The following is a 14,319-nucleotide window of genomic DNA, read 5'->3' as shown; positions in this document are numbered from 1 at the left end:
TTCTTGGTGGCCTCTGAATCGGGTCTTTATAACACACTAGATGCTAAAAACTATTTTAAAGTCAGGTTCTCTACTGTATGACACTGGAAACAGAAGAAATTTTTGTAGCCTACTGATCAGGCCTCTTTAACACACTAGATGCTACAAACTATACTGTATGACACTAGGTACTGAAGGATTTTTGGTGGCCTCTGTATCAGGCCTCTATAACACACTACTAGACGCTGCAAACTACAGCTCTGGCAAAAATTAAGAGACCACTGCAGTTTTATAAAAATCAGCTTCTCTACATGTCTGACAGCCATTCCATTCCAGTGTCAGTTGAATTCCAACCAGAGTATAACTCATTCTACTTAATGTGCTTCTTATTAGGTGATCACCTGAACTAAATCTTATTTATCGAAGGAAAATATAAAACCCCCCTGCTGTGGTGTTCGCAATCCTCATGCAATAGGACAAGCTAGATGGCAAAACAAGTGCTAGTAATATCCCAAAAGTAATAAGAATGAAAAAATAGCTTTTAACCATGTCAAAGGAGTTGGAAAGAAAAGTCTTGAGTGAGGAAAAGAAGGGCTCAATTCTGTCTTTACCAACATAGGGATACAGTGAGCATCATGTTGCCTCCATCCTTAAAATTTCTAAGACGGCAGTCCATTACAACAAGGTCAAGCAGCAGATATTGGGGATAACAAAGCTACAGACTGGCAGAGGGCAAAAACGACTCTCCACTGACCGGGATGACCGTCATTGTTAGGGTCGGCGGAACGCACCAGATATAACTAATAGGAGGTGCGTTCGCCGCCCGGGGTCCACCGTGCGGTGGGTGACAAGACCGCTGCTGAGTAATGGCGGATGCACCGAAAGGTGAGGTACTGCGCTCGGGTTAACGTCACCCGAACGCTAAGTACGGCTCTGTTCACACACAGAGTCGCTAAAACAACAGAGTTGTATGAGGACGCTGGCCCTGTTTACTTCACAGGATACCCAGCGAATGACGCTGCAACCGCAGACGCCAAGAACGCTGCAACCGCAGCGCGGCAATAACTATCGCTGCTGAGCGACGGCGCCGGAACGACCGAGCACCGTCGGACGCTAGTGTGTCGTGCAGGAGGCACAGTGGCGTGTAGCTGGCCACAACCTGGAGCTGACTACCCAACAATCTGTCACCATTCGTAATAACCGAGGGAAGGGGTTTCAAATGAGTCAGTCACCAGTCCATGCATCCATCACCATACACACACACACAGCATAATATGCTACACTAGCGCATGGCCGAGCCGCCATGCGGGCTTTTTATAGCCATGCGCTTCCGGGACCTTCCAGTACTATAGGAAGGACCAATCAGATCTGACATAGGACCTGCACATGTGACCCCTGCTCTCCACTGAGAGGACAAGTTGTGGGCATGCCTAGTAGCACGGCATGAGGACTTAGCCTCGGGAGCAGTTCCCTGCAAAGCAGGTTGCGTCACCATTGCTGCACCAGAGGTGGCAGCAACATCCAGGCTCACAGAACGAGTCAGAGGGAGATGCCTGGCCAGCCAAGATTGCTGAGCAGGAGTCCGAGCGGTCGGAGAGGAATGGGAGACCGCAGGATGTCTGGCTCTGGATTCCCGCTGTGCAGTGCCAGGAATCCGACGCCTAACAGTCATCTTATTAGAATGTCACTCAGGAACAGTAGGATGACATCAAGTGACCTACAAAAGGAATGGCACCTGGGGTGATGTGCATGGCAAGAACAGTTCATAACAGGCTTGTAGAGGCAGTGCTCAAGTCATGTAAAGCTAGAAAAAAACCTTTAATTAATGAGAAGGAGAGACAGTATGGTTGTAGATGATGAGGAAAAAGCTAATATATTAAACACCTTCTTCTCCACGGTATTCACGGTGGAAAATGAAATGCTAGGTGAAATGCCGAGAGACAAAGAAAACCCTATATTAAGGGTCACCAATCTAACCCAAGAAGAGGTGCAAAACCGGCTAAATAAGATTAAAATAGATAAATCTCTGGGTCCGGATGGCATACACCCACGAGTACTAAGAGAGCTAAGTAATGTAATAGACAAACCATTATTTCTTATATTTAGAGACTCTATAGTGATGGGGTCTGTTCCACAGGACTGGCGCATAGCAAACGTGGTACCAATATTCAAAAATGGCTCTCAAAGTGAACCTGGAAATTATAGGCCAGTAAGTCTAACCTCTATTGTTGGTAAAATATTTGAAGGGTTTCTGAGGGATGTTATTCTGGATTATCTCAATGAGAATAACTGTTTAACGCCATATCAGCATGGGTTTATGAGGAATCGCTCCTGTCAATCCAATCTAATCAGTTTTTATGAAGAGGTAAGCTATAGACTGGACCAAGGTGAGTCATTGGATGTGGTATATCTTGATTTTTCCAAAGAGTTTGATACTGTGCCACACAAGAGGTTGGTACACAAAATAAGAATGCTGGGTCTGGGGAAAATGTGTGTAAATGCGTAAGTAACTGGCTTAGTGATAGAAAGCAGAGGGTGGTTATAAATGGTATATTCTCTAACTGGGTCGCTGTGACCAGTGGGGTACTGCAGGGGTCGATGTTGGGACCTATTCTCTTCAACATATTTATTAACGATCTGGTAGAAGGTTTGCACAGTAAAATATCGATATTTGCAGATGATACAAAACTATGTAAAGCAGTCAATACAAGAGAAGATAGTATTTTGCTACAGATGGATCTGGATAAGTTGAGAACTTGGGCCGAAAGGTGGCAGATGCAGTTTAACAATGATAAATGTAAGGTTATACACATGGGAAGAAGGAATCAATATCACCATTACACACTGAACGGTAAACCACTGGGTAAATCTGACATGGAAAAGGACTTGGGGATCCTAGTTAATGATAAAATTACCTGGAGCAGCCAGTGCCAGGCAGCGGCTGCCAAGGCAAACAGGATCATGTGGTGCATTAAAAGAGGTCTGGATACACATGATGAGAGCATTATACTGCCTCTGTACAAATCTCTGGTTAGACCGCACATGGAGTACTGTGTACAGTTTTGGGCACCGGTGCTCAGGAAGGATATAATGGAACTAGAGCGGGTACAAAGGAGGGCAACAAAATTAATAAAGGGGATGGGGGAACTACAATACCCAGAGAGATTAGCAAAATTAGGATTATTTAGTCTAGAAAAAAGACGACTGAGGGGCGATCTAATAACCATGTATAAGTATGTAAGGGGACAATACAAATATCTCTCCGAGGATCTGTTTATACCAAGGAAGCTGACGGTCACAAGGGGGCATTCTCTGCGTCTGGAGGAGAAAAGGTTTTTCCACTAAACATAGAAGAGGATTCTTTACTGTTAGGGCAGTGAGAATCTGGAATTCCCTGCCTGAGGAGGTAGTGATGGCGAACTCAGTCGAAGGGTTCAAGAGAGGCCTGGATGTCTTCCTGGAGCCTAGCAATATTGTATCTTACAGTTATTGTTAGGTTCTTTAGAAGGATGTAGATCTGGGGATTTATTCTGACAGAATTTTATAGGCTGAACTGGATGGACTAATGTCTTTTTTCGGCCTTACTAACTATGTTACTATGTAACTGTAACAACCCTGCTGGCATCACTACATGGCCTCCCATCCCCCGCACACCAACTTACTTTCTGCTTCAAGCCATGCTGTGAATACTGTCTGTTGCCAGCCTTGTGCTCCATGTGCTATGCCTCGTGTTCTCCTGCTTGCTCTCCATGTTTACTGACTGTGTGTATAGGGGGCGGCGCCTGAACTCTCTGGTTCTTATGCAGTCAGGGTGCACCTGGGTAATCTGTCCCTGACCAATCACCTGGAGCCCTTGACTATTTAGTTTCACCACTCCCACTGAAACATTGCCTGTGCAATGTCTAAACTCAGTTAGCTCCTTGCTGCTGAGCCAGCCAGGCCCTGTCTTGCCTTCTCTGAAGGCTCTTACTGTGTACGCTTGTGTCTTGGTACCGTGCCTAGCATTTCTCTGTCCGCCTGCCAGGAGGCAGAATATCCTGGCCCTTGAGTCTTGGTCCTTGTGTCTTTGTGTCTCTGTCCGAACTCAGTCTTACCTTTGTCTATCAGTCTCCCTTTCTCCTTGTCTGTGGCTCCCTTCCTTGCTGTGTCTTTCCTTGTGTCCTCCCTGTATGTGCATCTGCACTCTCGCAGCTCTGTCTGCACTGCTCTTGCTGCCACTGCAGAACCTCTTGCTGCAGCTTCTCTCCACAGACCTTGTGGTTCTGCTTTGCTCCAGTCCTGCGGCCGCTGCAGAATCTCTTGCTGCAGCTTCTCTCCACAGACCTTGTGGTTCTGCTTTGCTCCATTCCTGCTGCCGCTGCGGAACCTCTTGATGCAGCGTCTCTCCACAGACCTTGTGGTTCAGCTTTGCTCCATTCCTGCTGCCACTGCAGAACCTCTTGCTGCAGCTTCTCTCCACAGACCTTGTGGTTCAGCTTTGCTCCATTCCTGCTGCTGCAGAACCCCTTGCTGCAGCTTCTCTCCACAGACCTTGTGGTTCTGCTTTGCTCCAGTCCTGCTGCTGCAGAACCCCTTGCTGCAGCTTCTCTCCACAGACCTTGTGGTTCTGCTTTGCTCCAGTCCTGCTGCGGAACCTCTTGATGCAGCTTCTCTCCACAGACCTTGTGGTTCAGCTTTGCTCTACTCCTGCTGCCGCTGCAGAACCTATTTGTGCAGCTTCTCTCTCCACTCCTGCCTTCACCTGCACCTCCTGTGTGAACAGGTCCAAACCTGTTCCTTCTTATTTCACTCTTGCCTGCCTGCATCCATACCTGCACCTCCTGTGTGAACAGGTCCAAACCTGTTCCTTCATATTCCACGCCTGCCTGCATCCATACCTGCACCTCCTGTGTGAACAGGTCCAAACCCGTTCCTTCAAATTCCACGCCTGCCTGCATCCATACCTGCTGTGTGAACAGGTCCCTACCTGTTCCTTCTCAAGCCGTGCCCGCCTGTCCTGTGTTTCAAGCCGTGCCTGTTTGCCCAGTGTCTCCAAGCCACGCCTGCCCTGTATCTCAGTCTGCCTGTCAGTCACATCTGTCCAAGTAACTTGTCTCCAAGTGGGATCAGCAGCCACAGCCAGACACCACCCTGGAGTGGCACCCGACAGCTATCTGCCGCACAAGCCTGACCTCACCATCAGAGGCTCCAGTGAAGACCAAGGTAGCTGTCGCAGTCACGCCTCTTCCAGGGTAGTCTGGTCTGTGGCACAGTGGGGCCACAACCCCCGGCTCGTGCCATTCAGCCAAGGCGCGAGCGTGACAGTAACTATGTTACAGGCTGAAGTTTGCCAAAGACCATAAGGATTGGACCATAGAAGACTGAAGTAAGGTAATCTTCTCTGATGAGTCTAATTTTTAGCTTTGCCCATCACCTGGTCATCTAATGGTTAGACAGAGACCTGGAGAGGTGTACAAGCCACAGTGTTTTGCACCCACTGTGAAATTTAGTGGAGGATCAGTGATGATCTGGGGATGCTTCAGCAAGGCTGGAATTGGGCAGGTTAATCTTTGCGAAGGACGTATGAATCAAGCCACATACAAGGTTATCCCGGAAAAACAGTTGATTCCTTCTGCTCAGGCAATGTTCCCCAACTCTGAGGGCTGGTTTTTCCAGCAGGACAATGCGCCATGCCACAAAGCTAGGTCAATCAATGTGTGGATGAAGGACCACCACATCAAATCCCTGTCATGGCCAGCCCAATTTGCAGACCTGAACCCAATTGAAAACGTCTGGAATGTAATCAAGAGGAAGATGGATATTCACAAGCCATCAAACAAAAAACTGCTTAAATTTTTGTACCAGGAGTGGCATAAGGTCACCCAAAAGCAGTGTGAAAGACTGGTAGAAAGCATGACAAGACGCATGATAGCTGTGATTAAAAATCACGGCTATTCCACAAAATATTGATTTCTGAACTCTTCCTGAGTTAAAACATTAGTATTGTTTTTTTCTAAATGATTAGCATTATTTGAGGTCTGCAAGCATTGCATTTTTTTTTTATTTTGACCATTTCTCATTTTCTGAAAATAAATACAAAATTTAGTGCTTAGAAAGATATGTTGTCAGTAGTTTATAGAATAAAAGAGCAATTTACATTTTACTCAAAATTATACCTATAATGAGAAAAATCAGACAAACTGAACATTTTGCAGTGGTCTCTTAATTTTTGCCAGAGCTGTAATTGAAAGTCAGGTCTCCTACTGTATGTCACTAGGAACAGAACAATTTTTTGGTGGCCTTTGGATCAGGCCGCTATAACACACTAAGTGCTACATACTATTTTAATAAAGTCAGGACCCCTACTGTATGACACTAGGAACAAAAGAATTTTTTGGTGGCCTCTGGATCAGGCCCTTATAGCACACTAGATGCTACAAACTATTTAAAAGTCAGGTCCCCTACTGTATAATACAAGGAACAGAATATTTTTTTTTGGTGGACTCTGGATCAGGCCTCTACAGCTAAATTTCAACCCAACAAAATGAAAAAGTGTGATACGGTGGGTTGTCTGTTTATAACTGAAAAATTATAAATTTTTATAATGTGCAGTAAGGCCGGTTTCACATTTGCGCTTTAAAGCGCAGCGACGGCCTGCGCACGGCCGCCGCTAAGCCCCCCTCCCGGCTCCCTGCCCGCCCCATCCGGTCATCGCCGCCTACTAGCGCACATGGATGCTTGCGATCTGCGCACACTATCTTTAGCATAGGGTGCGCAGATCGTGCGCTGGCCGTGCGCTAGCAGGATTTTGCCGTGCGCTGCGCACTCTTGAAGGTGCGCCGTGCGCACCGAAATGCAACATGCTGCGTTCGGCGCACACGGCTGCACCTTCAAAAGTGTGCAGCGCATGGCAAAATCCTGCTAGCGCACGGCCAGCGCACGATCTGCGCACCTTATGCTAAAGATAGGGTGAGCAGATCGCAAGCGTCCATGTGCGCTAGTAGGCGGCGATGACCGGATGGGGCGGGCAGGGAGTCAGGAGGGGGCGGGGCTTAGCGGCGGCCGTGCGCAGGCCGTCGCTGCACTATAAAGCGCAAATGTGAAACTGGCCTAAGTCTGCAGACAGATTCATATCACCACCAGAAAATGACAATGTGGGATACAACAGGCTGTTTCACATTTAGCAACAGGAAAAATTATATTTTTTTTAATGAGCCTTAGGTCTTTAGACAGTTTCATATAATGCAATGTATAGATGCAGGGTGCACCACAAAATGTAGACAACATATAATAAAAAGGTGCTACAACACAGAGACTATATGGACAAGAAAAAGACCACTGCGTATGAATGTGTGCACATCTAAATGCAAAGGTAAAAAAAAGACTATATTTATTGACAACAAAGCAGAAACAGGTTAAAAGCATTTAAAAACAAGATTTCAACAACACCCCATTGTAAACAGTATTCATGTAAGTACAGCCCTCAAGAGCAATGTCATGGTGGTGCAGATCAATATGTCAACACATGAAGTGCCGTGTAAACATGCAAGGAGGTCAGCAAGATACAATATACAGAATTGACATTAATGAGAACAATATATAATAAAGGAAAGTATATGTAACAAGCTGGCCAAATAGAAATACTAACAGTGGGTGTCCCCACAAAAATGATCAGCACCAAACATAGTCACAAAACGTCATGCACCTTAACCCCTTCACCCCCAAGGGTGGTTTGCACGTTCATGACCGGGCCAATTTTTACAATTCTGACCACTGTACCTTTATGAGGTCATAACTCTGGAACGCTTCCATGGATCCCGGTGATTCTGACATTGTTTTCTCGTGACATATTGTACTTCATGTTAGTGGTAAAATTTCATTCAAATAACTTGCGTTTATTTGTGAAAAAAATGGAAATTTGGCAAAAATTTTGAAAATTTCGCAATTTTCCAACTTTGAATTTTTATGCCCTTAAATCACAAAGATACGGCACACAAAAAACTTGATAAGTAACATTTCCCACATGTTTACTTTACATCAGCACAATTTTGGAACCAAAATTTTTTTTTGTTAGGAAGTTATAAGGGTTAAAAGTTGACCAGCGATTTCTCATTTTTACAACACCATTTTATTTTTAGGACCACATCACATTTGAAGCCACTTTGAGGGGTCTATATGATAGAAAATACCCAAAAGTGACACCATTCTAAAAACTGAACCCCTTAAGGTGCTCAAAACCACATTCAAGAAGTTTATTAACCCATTAGGTGCGTCACAGGAATTTTTTTGAATATTTAAAAAGAAATGAACATCTAACTTTTTTTCACAAAAAAAATACTTCAGGTTCAATTTTTTTTATTTTACCAAGGGTAACAGGAGAAATTGGACTGCAAATGTTATTGTGCAATTTGTCCTGAGTACGCTGATACCTGATTTGTGGGGGGGAACGACTGTTTCGGCGCATGGCAGAGCTCAGAATGGAAGGAGCGCCGTTTGACTTTTTCCAATGCAAAATTGGCTGGAATTCAGATCGGACGCCATGTCACGTTTGGAGAGTCCCTGATGTACCTAAACAGTGGAAACCCCCTACAAGTGACCCCATTTTGGAAACTAGACCCCCCAAGGAACTTATCTAGATATGTGGTGAGAACTTTGAACCCACAAGGGCTTTACAGAAGTTTATAACGTACAGCGGTACAATTAAAAAATCATATTTTTTCCACAAAATTGATCTTTTCACCCCAATTTTTATTTTCCCAAGGGTAACAGGACCCTAAAAGTTATTGTGCAATTTGTCCTGAGTATGCTGACACCCCACATGTGGGGGTAAACCACTATTTGGGCGCATGGCAGAGCTCGGAAGGGAAGCAGCGCCATTTGACGTTTTTGGCTGGAATTGAGATCGGACATCATGTCGCGATTGGAAAACCCCTGATGTACCAAAACAGTGGAAACCCCCCACAAATGACACCATTTTGGAAACTAGACCCCCTAAGGAACTTATCTAGATGTGTGGTGAGAACTTTGAACCCCCAAGGGCTTCACAGAAGTTTATAACATAAAGCCGTACAATTAAAAAATCATATTTTTTCCACAAAAATGATCTTTTCACCCTCAATTCTTATTTTTCCAAGGGTAACAGCACCCTAAAAGTTATTGTGCAATTTGTCCTGAGTACGCTGATACCCCACATGTGGGGGTAAACCACTATTTGGGCGCATGGCAGAGCTCGGAAGGGAAGCAGCGCCATTTGACGTTTTTGGCTGGAATTGAGATCGGACACCATGTCGTGATTGGAAAACCCCTGATGTACCAAAACAGTGGAAACCCCCCACAAATGACACCATTTTGGAAACTAGACCCCATAAGGAACTTATCTAGATGTGTGGTGAGCACTTTGAACCCCCAAGTGCTTCACAGAAGTTTATAACGCTCGGACGTGAAAATAAAAAAATCATTTTTTTCCACAAAAATTATATTTTTGCCCCCAATTTTTTATTTTCCTAAGGGTAACAGGAGAATTTGGACCCCAAAAATTGTTTTGCAATTTGTCCTGAGTAGGCTGATACCCTACATGTGGGGGTAAAACACTGTTTGGGCGCATGGCAGAGCTTGGAAGGGAAGGAGCACCATATGACTTTTTCAACTCAGAATTGGCTGAAATTGAGATCAGACGCAATGTTGCATTTGGAGAGCCCCTGATGTGCCCAAACAGTGGAAACCCCCAATTCTAACTCCAACCCGAACCCCAACACACCCCTAACCCTAATCTCAGCCCTAACCCTAACCCAAGCCCTAACCCTAGCCCTAACCCTAGCTCTAACCCTAGCCCTAACCCTAGCCCTAACCCTTACCCTAACCATAGCCCTAATGGAAAAATGGAAATAAATACATTTTTTTTTATTTTATTATTTTTCCCTAACTAAGGGGGTGATAACGGGGGGTTTGATTTACTATTTATGGCAGTTTTTATGTTTGGCAGCTGTCGCACGCTAAAAGACGCTTTTTATTGTAAAAATAGTTTTTGCATCACCACATATTGAGAGCTATAATTTTTCCGTATTTTGACCCACCGAGTCATGTGAGGTCTTAATTTTTGCGAGACGAGTTGACGTTTTTATCGGTACAATTTTCGGGCACGTGACATTTTTTGATCGCTTTTTATTCCGATTTTTGGGACGCAGAATGAACAAAAACCAGCGTTTCATGAATTTCTTTTGGGGGGTGCGTTTACACCGTTCCGCGTGCGGTAAAATTGATAAAGCAGTTTTATTCTTCGGGTCAGTACGGTTACAGCGATACCTCATTTAGGTCGTTTTTTTATGTTTTGTCGGTTTTATGCAATGAAAACTATTTTATATAAAAAATAATTATTTTTGCATCGCTTTATTCTGCGAGCTATAACTTTTTTATTTTTTCGCTGATGATGCTGTGTTGTGGCTCGTTTTTTGCGGGACAAGATGACGTTTTCAGCGGTACCATGGATATTTATATGCGTCTTTTTGATTGCGCGTTATTACACTTTTTGTTTGGCGGTATGATAATAAATCATTATTTTCTGCTTCGTTTTTTATTTTTATTTTTTAAGGGGTTCGCTAAACGGGTTAACTAATGGGACAGTTTTATAGGGCAGGTCGTTACGGACGCGGCGATACCTAATATGTGTACTTTTATTGTTTGTTTTTTTTATTATTTTCAAAAAATGAATTTATTGGGGAATATTTTTTTTTTTTTTTACTAATTTATTTGGCGATTTTTTTTTTTTATTTATTTTTACATTTTTTTTTAATTTTTTTTTTACTTTATTACATAGTCCCAGGTGGGACATCACTGTCCTGTGACAGATCGCTGATCTGTCACATCACAGATCACTGTGACAGATCAGCGATCTGTCACAGGCAGTGCCGAAGGCTTCCTCATGCCTGCGCTTTGCAGGCACTGAGGAAGCCAGCTTCCGAAGGCCCCCGAAGGCCCCCGTCGCCATCTTGGATTCGGGGGCCTGGAGGAAAGGAGCCCCCCGCAGCAGCGCTGCACATTGCGCTGCCGTGGGGGGCTCAGGGAAGCACGGAGGGAACCCCATACCTGCCGATGCTTCCCTTTAACTCCCAGTACACCGCGATCATGTTTGATCGCGGTGTGCAAGGGGTTAACGTGTCGGGGGCGGTCCGTGACCGCCCCTGACACATTGTGCCGGGTGTCAGCTGTGATAATCAGCTGACACCCGGTCGCGATCAGCGGCGCTCACCACGTGGGCGCCGCTGATCGCGGTAGACGTACTATCCCGTCCACGGTCATACGGGCCCGGGTACCGTGGACGGGATAGTACGTCGGATGTCAGGAAGGGGTTAATACAGGACTGTGAAGATATCCCCCGGCAGGACATCAGAACATAAGCAAGACACGGATAGCACAAGTCCATTAACGCTGGCACTACTGCACCGGGCATCGGCTGGTCAGGTCTAGGGCTCACTGGCTGGACTGTCACCGGGAAACAGAGCTGGAGACTCCCGGGAACCACAGAGGAGGAGTCTATCCTGGAACACGAGCGGGACCGACTCAAGAGCACAGACTGACGAAGCTGTTAGACAATGATAAGCGTGGGGTTTTCCCACACCCCCGTTTATTTGTACCATCTGTTTTCTTCTCCCCCCTTCTTATTCTTTTTTGGACCATCTGGAACCTTAGTCCCTGCTCCTTCCGGGGTACACAGGCTCTTCACTTGAACGCCTACCTGGTTTATCCTTTTTACTACTATTGCACAGCATACGCATTCTGGGTATTGCAGGCCTAACTTCAAGGCTGACAGTCTATTATAACTGTCCTTGGTTTCGGCTGTGCTTTGCTTCCTTGTTGGGTATGTGTTGTCCCAGGCACATCAGGAGTTTTTTTGGGGGGATATCTTCACAGTCCTGTATTAAGGTGCATGACGTTTTGTAACTATGTCTAGTGGTGATCATTTTTGTGGGGACACCCACTGTTAGTATTTCTATTTGGCCAGCTTGTTACATATACTTTCCTTTATTATATATTGTTCTCATTAATGTCAATTCTGTATATTGTATCTTGCTGACCTCCTTGCATGTTTACATGGCACTCCATATGATGACATATTGATCTGCACCACCATGACATTGCTCTTGAGGGCTGTACATATATGGATACTGTTTACAATGGGGTGTTGCTGAAATCTTGTTTTTAAATGCTTTTAACCTGTTTCTGCTTCATTGTCAATAAATATAGTATTTTTGTACCTTTGCATTTAGGTGTGCACACATTCATTCGCAGTGGTCTTTTTCTTGTCCATGTAGACAGGTTCATATCACCACAGCACTAAATGACAAGGTGGGATAGAGCAGGCTGTTTCACATTTAGCTAGTGAAAAATATTATTTAGAACGCCATACTCGTGCATGGAGCACAATAGAAACAGTGCACTTGTAGGACATGTGCCCTGCTGGCTTTGTCTGCGGACCTCAGTAATAGCCAAAAAAAAGTGTTGGATGGTAAATTTAACAGCCTCACTGGACACTAGCTAGCTACACTATCTGACTGATATACAACCACCTAACTAGCTAAAATCTTGCTGCTAACAGTGCCAGTGTCAGGAGCAGCCTCTCTGCGCTGTTACAGCGTCAAAATGTCGCTAAACAAGATGTCCGCTTTTTATATGGAGAGGGACATGTGATTTCAGCAGCCAAAGACACAAGCCATTGTGTCAGGACATTGTGGGTGTTTTCTGCACCCTGATTGGCTAGCCACAATGTGCACACATAAAGTTAGGGAAAAAAATAAAAAATACTGTTTACAAGAACGCCACACCTCTGAGCTCTGCAAACCCCATCCTTGCATTCTCCTCTAGGAAATTAAATATGCAAATTTTCTATTCGCAGAAGAAGAGGGCTTACACTCTAGTGCCACCTATTGGAAGTAGTAATTCTACAAGTCAATATCGACCCTTTAATGAGCATTGCAATATGACTTAGGATAAAAGCCAAATCAGAATCTCAATTTGCAGACACAGTGTTTTGGGGTATTGCCCATATACTTCCAATAGGTTGATAATGGCAGCACTGGCACACTCTGGCACTCCGCTCTATTAACACACGGTAGTTCACTCACTTGCAAGTCAGGGTCCATTCCACACGGCCAGGAGTCCTTTTTCTTTAACACCACACAATGACAGTCAGAGTCCAGGGTCATCTTCAACAAAACAATTTTACTCAGCTCGTTCAGTTTAGTCACAGTAACAGAACAAGATTCCCTGCAGAATATCACCATTCCTTTCCCTGTGCTGTCCCTCACTCCTCCAGAAATATCCGCTAGATTTGCCGGTCCCGCAGCTTCCTTACTGTTCAGACTAACCGGCTTCAGGAGTTCCCCGCCCATTTCCCTCTCCAAAGGTGAAGTCGAGAAATGACTCTTCCATTCCTTACCAGACCCTAGGCCTTGGATGTTTAGGGTTGTTCCCACAAAGTTAGCTGCTACCATTCCGATGCTTCCAAGATATTCCTCACCACGTGTGACTGTCAGCTCTAGGCCCTAGACTGCTGGGCTCCTCAGCTTAAACATTCCCCCCTGGACACGACTGTCCTGTCCTTACTCCAGGCTCACACTCCTTCTCCACATTGACTGATTCCAGGAAGCTCCCCAAACTAACTTGTCTTAGCTCCTCCTAACTAACCTAATTCTATTGGACTAACTTAACCCTTATCTTATTCTATTGTGCTCCCCCTACTGGTCTAAGTCCTACACTATCCCTATGTCAGGGGCGGACACTGACAACTTGGGGCCCCTGTGCAAGAAATGTATCTGGGCCCCATTCCTTTTATGCAGGGCTGCCACTAGGAATTTCGGGGCCCCATACTGGCAAAATTTTTGGGGCCCCCTTTAGACTCCGCCCAGGCTCCATCCAGCCCCGCCTCCACCACTCAAACTGTCCACAGTCCCACCGCTCTCTCTTGGATAAACTCCACTTCTCACCTATCACACATTAACAGTTCCCATCACCAGGTCACACATATAGCCAGCAGCTTTTGCTTTGGCCAAAAGATTGTTTTAAGTCGCCACCATAACAGGGTAGACACTTTTGGTCAGGCCCTACTCTACTGTAACCTATTAAATATTTGTTAAAATATGCAATACAATTTAGGTATATTTTTATTTATTTTTCAATTTTTTAAAATGACCAATAATATCACATACAAGGAACAAATACCACCGCACCATGTCCAGACCACAACTTACCACCACATACAAGGAACAAATACCGCTATACCATGTCCAGACCACATATTACCACCACATAGTGACCTATAATAAGACATACAAGGAACAAATACCGCCATACCATGACCAGACCACA

General features: G+C 45.0%; 1 protein-coding gene across 3 annotated transcripts in view; it reads right to left on the bottom strand.

The window, feature by feature from the left end:
• The window catches only part of GAL3ST1 (galactose-3-O-sulfotransferase 1), a 192,784-nt gene that overhangs the window by 69,005 nt on the left and 109,460 nt on the right, over positions 1–14,319 (bottom strand). The gene's annotated exons all lie outside the window — the stretch shown is intronic.

This window comes from Dendrobates tinctorius, unplaced genomic scaffold (genome assembly GCF_039654945.1).
Source record: "Dendrobates tinctorius isolate UK_male_01 unplaced genomic scaffold, ASM3965494v1 ptg000213l, whole genome shotgun sequence".
NCBI lineage: Eukaryota > Metazoa > Chordata > Amphibia > Anura > Dendrobatidae > Dendrobates > Dendrobates tinctorius.
This window is presented reverse-complemented; position numbering and strand designations above follow the sequence as displayed.